At 34.3% G+C, this 12,957-nt stretch overlaps 1 long non-coding RNA gene across 1 annotated transcript; it reads left to right on the top strand.

The window, feature by feature from the left end:
• The first annotated feature begins 697 nt into the window (after window positions 1-697).
• LOC140531758 (uncharacterized) lies at window positions 698-12,108 on the top strand. The gene is made up of 3 exons (XR_011976425.1): window positions 698-1,261; window positions 9,087-9,274; window positions 11,830-12,108. It is a non-coding gene; the product is annotated as an uncharacterized lncRNA (long non-coding RNA).
• The last annotated feature ends 849 nt before the right edge of the window (window positions 12,109-12,957 follow it).

The following is a 12,957-nucleotide window of genomic DNA, read 5'->3' as shown; positions in this document are numbered from 1 at the left end:
AAACTGAGAGGAGACTGGGAGGATACAAGACTTACTATCTTTTAAAACATAGTCGTACTTTTATTGACATTCTTTGTTGTTATATCCTCATTTCCAAGTATGTCTCCACTCCTCCAACCTACAGTTATTCCTTTTAGTAAGGACTACAAAAAAGTTTCACAAAGCAGCATATCAGTTGCTTCTGACACTCCATGCTTTATTCCATATTCCATATTATTGCATACCCATAGCAACCAGCAAACAACTTTAACAAAGATAGAACAAAGGATAATTCTGCAAGCTTGATCATTTCAGCTACAATACAATTCATCTCAGGGTTTCTATTCTTTCTCTTAACATTAACCATTTTATATTGTTTTACTGCTCCTGAATAATTCACTTAGCATCAGTTTATATGTCTTTTCATGTCCCTATGTACTTATCATATTTATTATTACTAATAATATTCCATTAAGTTAACATGAACCAGTTGTTACCCATTCCTAAATCAATGACCATCTACTTTCTTTACAATTTTTTTTACTACTACAGAAAGTGCTGCTAAAATTGTTTTTTATGTGTATGAGACTCCCCACCCCCCCATCAATTTGACTTTGTTGAAGTAGAATCTTTGCTTCAAAGGGTATTGACATTTTAGATTCTCAGAATAATTCCAAATTCTGTTGTCTTTTCTTGTTTAGAGATAGAGATGAGGAAATCAGAGATGATACCTTTGGTTTGGAGGAGAATCTACAATCTCTTCCCGCAGTAGGAGACATTTACTAGCTGCTAAATTGAATCAAATTCATAAAATCCACATTTGTTTGCCAAAACTTTAGGCTGCATGTGTCTATCTATTCACAAAGCCAAGATTCCAGTTTAGATATTTATCATTTCTCTCCTGAACTAGGAAAAATGAAAACCAAACCACATTTGAGTCACTTTAATACCAGCACCTTTTTATTTCAAGTTTGATGTTGGGAGAAAAGGATGAACTAGAAAGTGATCAGTTAAGAAGAGGAGATTTCTTTTTTTTTTTCTTTTTTTCCCCTAACATAGAAAGTTTATGCAATAGAGATATAATGGTTCTTACCTTCTCTGGATATAACTCTTCTCATGTCCCATATGTCTGTTTCTCAAGGCAAGCTATGATGAAGTAAACAGCAACTTGGTCAATTTTCAGAAATCCATCAAGAATGAAGTGTCTGGGTTCCATGTGTCTGAGAATTTTTATGCCTTCAGAAGATGAGGAAGCTGCATCAGAAGACCTGGGACAAATCAGGTACTGAAAACAGCTTTGTCTATTTCCCATGTTGTGAGTTTAAGGAAAGAAACTACAATAGATAAAACCTACGAATTTCACACCTGCCAAAATAGAATTGTACTCTGTGGTCTGGATCAAATGTACTAAGGTGTCAGTCAATACTCAAAAGTCTAGATGTTACTAATAAATATATTGAAAAGAAGATTTGGAATTAGTCATCTGACCACCCTGGATTAAAATCCCAGGTTTGTGAATTACTTACTGAACCATCCATGTATTACCAAAATCTTTAAAAATAATGATTTTCCCACCCCAACTCTGTTTTTTTCATTTTCTGTCACCTTTGCAGTGACTAGGTGCAAAGACAATTCCCTAAGAATAATGTTTTCAGCTAAAGAATTATCATACTAACAGTATCCCTAAGAGATCATAAAAATGGAAAAAGACCCCACATGTACAGAAATATTTATACCAACTCTCTTTGTGGTGAACAAGAACTGGAAATTTAGGAGATGCCCATTAATTGGGGAATGGCTGAACAAGTTGTGGTATATGAGTGTAATGGAATATTATTATGTTATAAGAAATGATGAACAGTCAGACTTCAGAAAATCCTGGAAAGAATTATGTAAACTGATGTTGAGTGAAGGGAACAGAATCAGAAGAACATGTTCACAGAAACAGCCACAGCTTTGCAATGACTGATTTTGATAGATTTAGTGCTTCTCAGAAATTCAAGGACCTAAAAAGAGTTCCAAAGGACTCATGATGCTAAATACCATCCACATCCAGAGAAAGAAATATGGAATCTGAAGGCAGAATGAAGCTGACTATTTTCTTTCTTTTTTTCTTTCTCATGTTGTTTCCCATTATAATTTTTCTATGAAATATGACTAATATAGAAATATTTAATAGAAATGTATGTGCAGAGACATATCATGTTGTTTGCCATTATCTGGAGGGAGAGAAGAAGGAGGGGGACAACATTTAAAACTTATGGAAATGAATGTTGAAAACTAAAAATAAATTTTAAAAAAATATAAAAAAAGAACTAGGGAACCTGCTGACCTGATTGGAAGGTTCCTAAAGTGGCCCAACATGTCATATTGTCTGAGTCATTCTTAAATTTATACTTTTCTGATTTATGTGAAGTGATACTGAGAGACGGGAGCAGAGCTAGGAGAACATTGTACACGGTTAATGCCACATTGTGCCATGTCTAACTTAGACAAACTTGACTCTTCTCAGCATTCTCAGCAATGCAAGGTTCTAAGATAACCCCAAAAGACATACACCCATGTACAAATACCAACCTAAACATATATAATGTACACATACATACCCACAGTGTGTGTGTGTGTGTGTGTGTGTGTGTGTTCTCTCTAACTACCCCAATACTGAAAAAAATCTCATGAGTTAAAAATATCATCTTTCCATGTAGGAACATAAACAGTTCCACTTTAAGAATTCCCTATGGATTGTATTTCCTGTTTACCTTTCCATGTTTCTCTTCATTCTTGTATTTGAAAGTCAAATTATCTATTCAGCTCTGGTCTTTTCAACAAGAATGCTTGGAAGCCTTCTATTTCATTGAAATTCCATTTTTTCCCCTGAAGTATTATACTCAGTTTTGCTGGGTAGACGATTCTGGGTTTTAATCCTATCTCTTTTGACCTCTGGGATATAATATTCCAGGCCCTTTGATTCCTTAGTATAGAAGTTGCTAAATCCTGTTACCCTGATTACATTTTTACAGTACTTGAATTGTTTCTTTCTGACTGCATGTAATATTTTCTCCTTGACTTGGGAACTATGGAATTTGACTATAATATTCTTAGGAGTTTTCTTTTTGGGGTCTCTTTCAGGAGGTGATCAGTGGATTCTTTCCATTTCTATTTTGCCCTTTGGTTCTAGAATTTCAGGACAGTTTTCCTTGATAGTTTCTTGGAAGATGTCTAGGCTCTGTTTTTTGATTATGGTTTTCAGGTACACCAATAATTTTTAAATTGTCTCTCCTGGATCTATTTTCCATGTTAATTGTTTTTTCAAAGAGATAGTTCACATTTTCTTCTATTTATTCATTCTTTTGGTTTTGTTTCATAATTTATTGATTTCTCATTGTCATTAGATTCCATCTGATCCATTTAAATCTTTAAAGAATTGTTTTTATCAGTGAGCTTTTGAACCTCTTTTTCCATTTGTCAAAATCTACTTTTTTAAAAACTAATTTTTATTTATTTTCAGTGTTCTACAAGAACAACTATATAATTTAGATTTTTTCCCCTCACTCCCCCTCCCTTCCTGAGACAGCATACAATTTTATATGGGATCAACACATATATTCCTATTAAATACATTTTCATTATAGTCATGTTGTGTAGAAAAATTAAAATGAATGGGAAAAATCATATAACAAACCAAAACATAATACAAAAGAAAATGATCTGCTACATTCTGTGATCGAATTCCATAGTTCTTTGTCTGGATGTGGAAGGCATTTTGCCTTCAAAGACTATTGGGAATTTTTTTAAGTCCTTGCATTGCAATGAAGTACCAAGTCTATCAGAAAAACTCTCACACACTGTGGTTGTTGCTGGGCAAAAAGTTCTGATTCTGTTCCTTTCACTCAGCATCAGATCATATAAGTCTTTCCAGGCCTCTCTGAAGTCTTCCTGTTCAGCATTTCTTATAGCGCAATAGTATTCCATTACATTTATATATCATAATTTATTCAGCCATTCCACAAATGATGGACATCCCTTTGATTTCCAGTTTTTGGCCACCCCATAGATTGCTGTTATAAATATTTTGTGCATGTGAGACCCTTTCCCATTTTTATGATCTCTCAGGGACACGCAAATTGTGCTTTTTAAAGCATTTTTCTCTTCATTGGCGTTTTGGACCTCTTTTGCCATTTGTGTTAGTCTATTTTTAAAGGTGTTATTTTCTTCAGCAATTTTTTTTCAATCTCCTTTAGCAAGCTGTTGACATATTTTTCACGATTTTCTTGTATCACTCTCATTTCTCTTTCCAATTTTTCCCTCTACGTCTCCTACTTGCTGTTCAAAATCTTCTTTGAGCTCTTCCAACACTTGAGATCACCGAATATTTTTTGAAGACTTTGGATATAGTAGCCTTGACCTTGCTGTTTTCTTCCAGTTGTATGCTTTGGTCTTCTGATTGCATGCTTTGCTCTTCCTCATCCACAAGGATGAAAGAAAATACTTTTTTAACAAGAAAGTCACCTTCTATAGACTTGTTTTTCCCCTTTTAGGGCATTTTTGCAGCCAATTACTTGACTTTTGAATCCTTTGTCAAGTGCAAGTTATACCACCCTAGGCTTCAGAGGTTTTCTGCAGCTTTTCTTTGAGATATCTCTAGACATCTGTAAGTTTTCAGTTCCTCCAAAGTGGCATAGTCAAGAGAGTGGTATTAACTGCTCTCCTGACCTGTGCTCTGGCCGTTGAGCAGCCAAAAGCACTCTTTTCTGCCCTGGAACTGTAAGTAGGAGTCCCTCTTCAGTGCCACCACCACCTGTAGAATGCCAACACTCCTGCTCACCCCAGGACTGCTACTCAGAGTTGAGACCAGGTTCAGCAGCTCAATTCCCCCAATTTTTGTAGGCTGAAAGCTCCAGAAGTGGCTGCATCTGAGGCAGTGACTGCTGCTACCCTCTGGTTGGGGCTGGGACTGAATCTCCTCTCTCACCCAGGTGATAGAGCTTTCTCACTGACCTTTGAAGCTGTCTTTGGTATTTTTGAGTTCAGAAATCTCCTCAAGGAGCAGGGATTGCTCTGAAATTACTTTGAAATTATTTTGTGTATGTCTTACATTTATTTACCTGCCTATTCATTAGAATATATGCTTCTTGAGGCAAAGACTGTCTTGATTTTTGTTTTTATATCTGACTTTGTACGGGGGGAAAGGGGGAATCAGGTCCTGTGATTTCTTTGGTATAAGGAACAAAAGAAATTCCTTTTAATAAAGAAAATTGATCCATGTTCTGAAAATTATGGTCTTAGTAGCCTGGAAACAATAACTTATTCATTGTCTTACAAAGGATCACAAGACCAGTACATGCCAGAAGCAGAGACCTCAACCCAATTTCTTCCTGACTCCAAGGCCAATTTTCAACTGAATATACCATGTTACCTCTTACTTGTCAAATAGTAGATGATCAATAAGTCTTTATTAAATTGAACTAAAGAAGGCTAAGCTCCCTAAGATGGCTGTCTCAGGTGAATCATCATCTTTCAATTATCTGATCCTCAGCTTTTCATGTTCAGAACTTTGATTATCATTTTATCCATCAGTGATCAACAATAATCATCATTACTTAGAGAACTGATTTAAAGGTTGTACACTTTCTGAAGGATCAAATGTACTAGAAAGAATAAGAATTATTCATTTACAATGAGCAAACAGGATTCAGAAAAAGAATCAGATGTCTTCAAATGTCATTATCTTTATGGTAGGCAGAAGACCAGATTAGAGATCATGAATTTCCAAAATGAGCAACAAATGCACCAAAGTGACTTAGAAATCATTTAGAATCTACAAGATAGAAATATTAATTATAGCAGCCTCCTGAGTTGTCTTTCTACATATAAATGATATTGCTATGTAAAGAACTATTCATGGTCAACCAGAATCATCGTAATTCTGCCTTAAACAAAAGTAGAGAAATAAGGAGAACTGGATCGTTTAGTACTTTAAAAGAAAATTATTATTTTTTAAGTGTTACTAAAACCTTCTTACAGAATATTCTCTATTTCATGATATGCACACATATATGCACATATGTATACATATACACACATATACACACAAACAATTCTAATGCATGCATAGGTATGTATGTATGTATGTTACATGTCTATATGTATAGAGGGATTTGATTTATACATTCACACATATATACATCTGTGTATATTATTGATTAATAGATAGAGAAAAATTAAGCTCATGATCATGTCTTAATATTTCATTTAGTCTCCTCCTACTCCAAAATGGGAAATTGTAGATGTACACTTTGATTGTTGTAAGGCTTAAATGAGTTAATGAATGAAACTGCTTTGCTAACTTCATAGTTGTATAAAAATGTCAGTGATGATGAAGCTACCAATGAATTGTCAATCTATACTAGGGAATGTTCTTGCACTGGAGTTTTGCCTATTAATGAAATCCTTATTTTGGGCAGAAGTGTGGGTCTTTCACATGATATTAAAATTCCAAGATAGTATTTTGTCTACCTTAAGTATATATTTCACTGTGGTTGCTTCCTGATAGGAATGCAACTTAATTCAATTGTTTCCAAACTTCACATAATTGATTTCTCATGTATAATTGATGTTATTACTTGCCTTTGCAAAGGGTGGGGGAACTATGAGAAAGAGGGAGCGAATTTGGAACTCATCTTTCTAAAAAATGATATTAATAATAAAAGATTTTGAAAAGTAAAATAAAAAAGCTTCCTATAGCAACTATCCACCTAAATTACATATTATTTTTGCATCTCTGTATACTTCATAAAACAATAAATCTAAATAATACTCAGCTCATATTTTGTTTAAATAAAACTCATTTAGATATATATCACACATATGTTAATATGTAATTAATATAATAGAAGATATGAGGATATTTATGATAGATTCCCTTAGAATTTTCAGATTTACTATTAACTATGTGGTGATAAATATACTTGCTTTCAGCATTAGTTTTCTCAAAACATTGCTGCTGTAAGTGCTACTTGTAATTCTTTCCCAACAACTAATCAAAATTCCTATTATCTTTGTAAGGGCAATACCAGTAAATCCCATTAGAATCAAATAAGATGCTTCACATGGCAGTAAAACGTATACTACTTTAATAAAAATAAACTACTCAAAAACACATTAGATAAATGCTCATTTTAATATATTGTCATACTGTACCATTAACCCTTATTGTTCATGTAGAAAAAAACTAAATTCATCAAGTTTATGCTTAGAATAACTTCCTTATACTTAGAAATATCTCTTATTCAGAAGGGAAAATATCATTATTATTAAAACCATCCACTTTTTTTCTGGAAAAATATGCTCTTTTCAACATATTCAACATACATGCATACTTGCACACATTTGAGCTATGATTTCTGTTGTTAGCATTTTATACTACCTGTAACTAAATCATCCTTTCAAATAAAACAGAACAGACTTCCTCTGATCATCATCTTCATCATCATAATCATTAACATCATCATCATCATTTCCATAGGAATATATATATATATACATACATATATAATGTATATCTGTGTGTATACATATATATGTATATATATACACATACATATATACACACACACATATTCAGGATATATATGTGTATATATGTATATACATATATATGTATGTGTATATGTGTATATATGTATGTATGTATGTATGTATGTATGTATATGTATATCCTGAATTCAGGCACAGCACTCTATTCACTGCACCACCTAGCTGCCCATATAGCAGTACTTATGAAAAAGATGTGGATTACATTTTTTTCAAGGGGGTGGATTTGGACTTTTTCCTTTGTGTTTGTGTATTTTTGCTACTTCAACTGTGCCTATTACATCAACTATATCCATTTAGTTTTTCTTTGCTAGATTGTCTCTATAAATAAATCAAATTTGTTCATGTGCATGTATAGATCCATGCATATGAACACATATCTAGAGATATATATCTATATACCTATATATATATATAGATATAAACATTCATATGTGCTTATAGCCATTATAAAGGAATACTATTTTACTGAAAATGAAATGACAAATTATAATTTAATTATTGAAGGCATCAAATAAGTATACCTGTTCTTTTATTATTTGTTTCTTATGTACCATACTTTTTTTGGAAACATATTTATAAATTTGCGAGCTATAGGAGATCTAATATATTTAGCTTTCACAAAATAATTGTTTGCCTACATGTATTCATATTAATATTCAAATATTGCAAGCAGCCTAACAGTATAACTCATGACTGACAATTTCAATAGTAGATCCTGCCCATATAGAATTTCCACTTAGTCCAATGATTTGGTTTGCATAATTACTACGCTGATTAATTGCTGCACTAAATTTACTATCTGAGCAGATTTGCTACATTAGTCTGATTTTTGTTGTCTTTGATTTTTAATTCATTTAAATGAAAACCTGTATGTCTTGATGTGGGAGGTACACTTGGAAATGAGCAATCTTTTTGTCCATAGCTTTATATGCCCTTCCCTTCCTGCTGCCTAAACTTCTTTTACCCAGATTTATAAGCAGATGCCCACCTCTCCACAGGGGGCTGTGATAGAGTTTAGAAAATTCTCACAATCCATCTGGTCTTCATTTGTATTGGCCCTCATCTCTAATGGTGTTCTGCTACACTTCTAATGTCTTTGGCTATTGACTTAGGGGTTTATATTATACTTTGACAGTGCATGTTCCTATTTTTTTTAACACAGACATGTTCTCATTGATTCATTGATTCCTTCATTCATGTTGAGTGTATTAAAGTGACCCATCAACAAGGATCTTAGATCTAAATTTTTAAAAAGTCTAAAATATTAGACATTTTCCTTAAAACAAAAATCAGGAAAGCAGCAAAAGAAAAATACTTTATAACCAAAGCTGTTCATCATCATCATCAGCATCACCTCTCTCTGATAAATAAAAAAAGAGAAAACATTTTAAAAGGTTATTCAGGGACAATATTCCCATCTGTTTTAGAATCTGTGACCATGAATTATTTATACAAAAAAAAATTTCCTATTTACAAAGTTCCTTAATTTAGCAAAAATTTCACCTGTGCAGCTTTGTTTACTCACTCTGGAACCAAGAAAGACAAATGATGGAGGGAAACCAGAGGTCATGACAGCATCTGCAAAATTGTCCCTGGGCTAATTCAAAAACATTGTTTTGTGATATACAGCATTTCTCATGTAAACAAGGATGTTGCATCAAAAATAAATTGTGCACAATCTGCAAAATTCTCTCAGTAGGTAAGTCCTGCAGGGGTATTATGTTTTTCTGCTGACTGTGTTACATAGGATTATTTTTAATGCAATACCAACTTCATTAATATGACTCTGAGGCCAGCTGGTCTATAGTCATTGGGAAGAAGCTTTATGGGTTTTTTTTTAGTTCTGTGATGTTCTATGCTGATTTTGACTCAGGTCAGTACTTGGTAGTTTATATTAAATGTTAGATCCAAAATGAAGCTCCTGTAGATCACTCAACAATTACAAATTGGAGATTTGCTTAGTTTTAACAGAAGAATGATGTTCAATATGGATATATTTTGAAGAAGCCTCCAGTTAATCTAAATGAGTGAAGCTCTTAAGTTTAAGTAACCCAATGTGGTCAATTAAGGATGAGAGAGAGAGAGACAGACTGGAACTCCTTGTCACTTGACTACATTCAAGTGACTAGGGAGTGAGGTCAACAGCCTCAAGCTTGAGTCCTCTGAGACTATCAACTTGCTAGAATTGTCTCAGTTTTGTTGTGTTAGTCCTTTACTGCTGAAGAAGATCATGCTATCAGAGAAATGATGACCTAACTTGCACTTGACTTTGTTTTGAGTGAGGGAGGGCTGTGCTGGTCACCAGCCTCACTTCTCCTCCATAGCCATCCGAATCCAGTGACCAGATATTTGTCAGGATGACTGGAGATGGTTCAGGATGCAATGGGAGACCTTGGTCCCTTTAGGCCAAAGTCTATTCAGGTACTTACTTAGGGTGAGGTAATGCCCATTCAGTGAATAGGCCATGTTCTCAGTACAATTTGAAAAAAAAAATGTAACTTAAATGCTTTAGGGCAGAGTCAAGATGGCAAAGCAAAGACAGAAGTTTACTTTAACTCTCCCAAATTCATCTCCAAACAACATTCAAATAGTGCTTCAAAATGATTTCTGGAGTAGCATAACAAACAACAGGGCAGCATGAAACAATTTTTCCAGCTAAAGACAACCTGGAAGGTTGACATGAAAGGTCTATCTAACCAGGTTCAGAATGAAGTTCAGTACAGTATAGACTATGTTCAGCAAGCCAGAATAAGGTTATGGGCATGACTGAATCTGCTGTGGCATGGTGGTTTATGGAGCTCTCAGTCCATGGATGGTAAGAGGTTTAGACAGATGGTCAGAAGGATATTACAGAAGACACTTTATTCGCACTGGGAGTAAAAACTGTTGTATCACCCATGAATGATTTTAATTCCCCATCACAGAGCAAGGAAGTGCACTAGCAGGAGAAGGGACACAAGTTGCAGATCCAGGGCAAAAAAGAATGATTGTGGTCAAGTGTATGATAATGACTACATGAGACATAAAGAAATAAGCCACAAAAATCAAAAGAATGAAAAAAAGTGAAATATTTAATTTGGGGGCAAAATGATCTGCAAAATAGATCAAAGAGAGATAAATTTAGAATTATTTGACTACCAGAAAGTCAAGATTAAAAAAAAAAAACCTAGAAAACATCTTTGAAGAAATTATTACACAAAACTGCCCTTTTCCTAGAACCAGAGGGTAAAAATTAGAAATTGAAAGAATGCACCAACCATTACCTTAAAGAGATCCCAAAATTAGAGCTTCCAAAAATATCATAGTTAAATTTCAGAGCCCCCAGGTCAAGGATAAAATATTTTAAGCAGCCACAAAGAAACAATTCCTATATCATGGAAACTGAGTCAGAATAACAAAATTAAACCGTTTCTAATTTAAAGGATCAAAGGATTTGGAGGATATTTCAGAGGCCAAATGAACTAGATTACAACCAAGAATCACCTATCCAGAAAAACTGAGTATAATCTTTTTATTGAGCGGAGGGGACTGGGCATTAATGAAAGTGAAGATTTTCAAGCATTCTTGATGAAAAAATGAGCTGAATAGATAATTTGACTTTCACATACAAGATTCAAGTGACTAGACTGTGCAGAAAGGTTAGATTGGAACCCAACTTTTGACCTCTAAGTCTGATACATTGTTCTAATGCATTAGTAATTGGAGAGTAGTGGTTAGGTTCATAGCTGTCAAGTTGGAAAATGGACAGCAGTAATCTGGTCACAATCTGCCTTCCTGGAAAACACATGACAATCAATTGCCCTACAGTGTGATTCACATTCTCTAAAATTTTCCAAATTAAAAACATCCTTTCTTTGTCATTTCCCATATGTATTAAGAATGTAAGTTCCTTGAAGATATGGATTCATTTGCTTTTTGTCTTATCCCTAGGACTTAACTTAGTTCCTAGTACGTAGTAAGTATTTAATGAATGCTCTCTCCCTTTCCCTCTTCCTCCTTTCTTCCTTCCTTCCTTCCTTCCTTCCTTCCTTCCTTCCTTCCTTCCTTCCTTCCTTCCTTCCTTCCTTCCTTCCTTCCTTCCTTCTTTCCTTTTTCTTTGTATTTCTTCACTCTTCTAGACTACCTCATGCTCATTATCATTATTAATCATTTCTATCAGTATTAGAATGATTATGAGGCAGCCGGCTTAGACAAATGGGAAGCTGATTTAATGACCATTGGAAAAGTCATTTTTTTTCTCTATCAATTTTCCAGGAAGTTTTCTAACATGACAAGTTAGTGGAGGAATTTTCTATAATTCCAAGACATCTTCAAGCCGGTGCTGACCATCCTACAGTCTCCTTCTTGACCTCTGCCCACCAGAACTGTACTCATATACTCGGGAACTTATTTTTCATTGGTCACTGTATCATGTCTAGTCTCAGGTCTACCTTGCCTCAGTCACCAGCATTGCTCATCTACAAGGCATGCTATCTGTACCTTGATTTCCTCTTTGACTCCCCTCTACCTCCAAACTAATAAGCAAAAACTTTCCTCCTGACCTTTGTAACTGGACTTTGTTTAATGAGCTTATCTTATCTGTTTCTGTGACCACTATTCCACTCATCAGACACCTCTAAGCCATGACCACTCTCACGTATTCTTTCATCTCAAACCCACCCTTCCCTCTTTTGCTCCACTTCCCAACTCTTTCTCCCTTATTTATGGTCTTCTCTATTAGAGTGTAAGCTCTTTAAAATCAGGGGTTGTCTTGCTTGCTTATATGTTCATTTCTAGTGTTTAGCTTAGCATTTGACACATAGTAAACCCTTAAATTTTTTTTCATTTATTCATTCATTCTTCTCTGTAAGATCCTTACACTGACAAAATTGTAGGTTGGAAGGAAAATGAATATTATTATGCTGAAGAAATACTTGGTATCTAGGTATTGATGACTCCAAATAATGATGCTGATAACAGTCAGTGATGTGTTATTATAATCACTCACTTTTAGTACTAAAGATACTTGATCCCATCATATTTTTCTTTCTATTATGGCCACTGGCATAGCATAAAGAGCACTAATTAGAAAATCCAGAAACATGGGTTCTGGCTGAGATTGCTCCTAAGTAGCTATGGGATCTTAACAAACCATTCAACTTGCCTGGCCCTTAACTTGCATTCTCTGTAAAATGAGAAAGTCCCAAAAAATATTCTCTAAGGTCTTTTCATCTCAAAAGTTTTGGAATTCTATAGAAAAGTCAGGAAAAAATGTTACACTATGCTATGAGTACAAGCCGTGAAATAATCTTTGTGACTAATATATATTAATAATGTCACATTATGTCTCAGTTTTTTGGCTCTTGCACAACATATGTTCTATTTAAAATTTTTCTTTTCCAG

This window comes from Notamacropus eugenii, chromosome 3, assembly GCF_028372415.1.
Source record: "Notamacropus eugenii isolate mMacEug1 chromosome 3, mMacEug1.pri_v2, whole genome shotgun sequence".
Taxonomy (NCBI): domain Eukaryota; kingdom Metazoa; phylum Chordata; class Mammalia; order Diprotodontia; family Macropodidae; genus Notamacropus; species Notamacropus eugenii.
The sequence above is the reverse complement of the archived record's forward strand: the minus strand, read 5'-3'. Positions and strand labels throughout refer to the sequence as shown.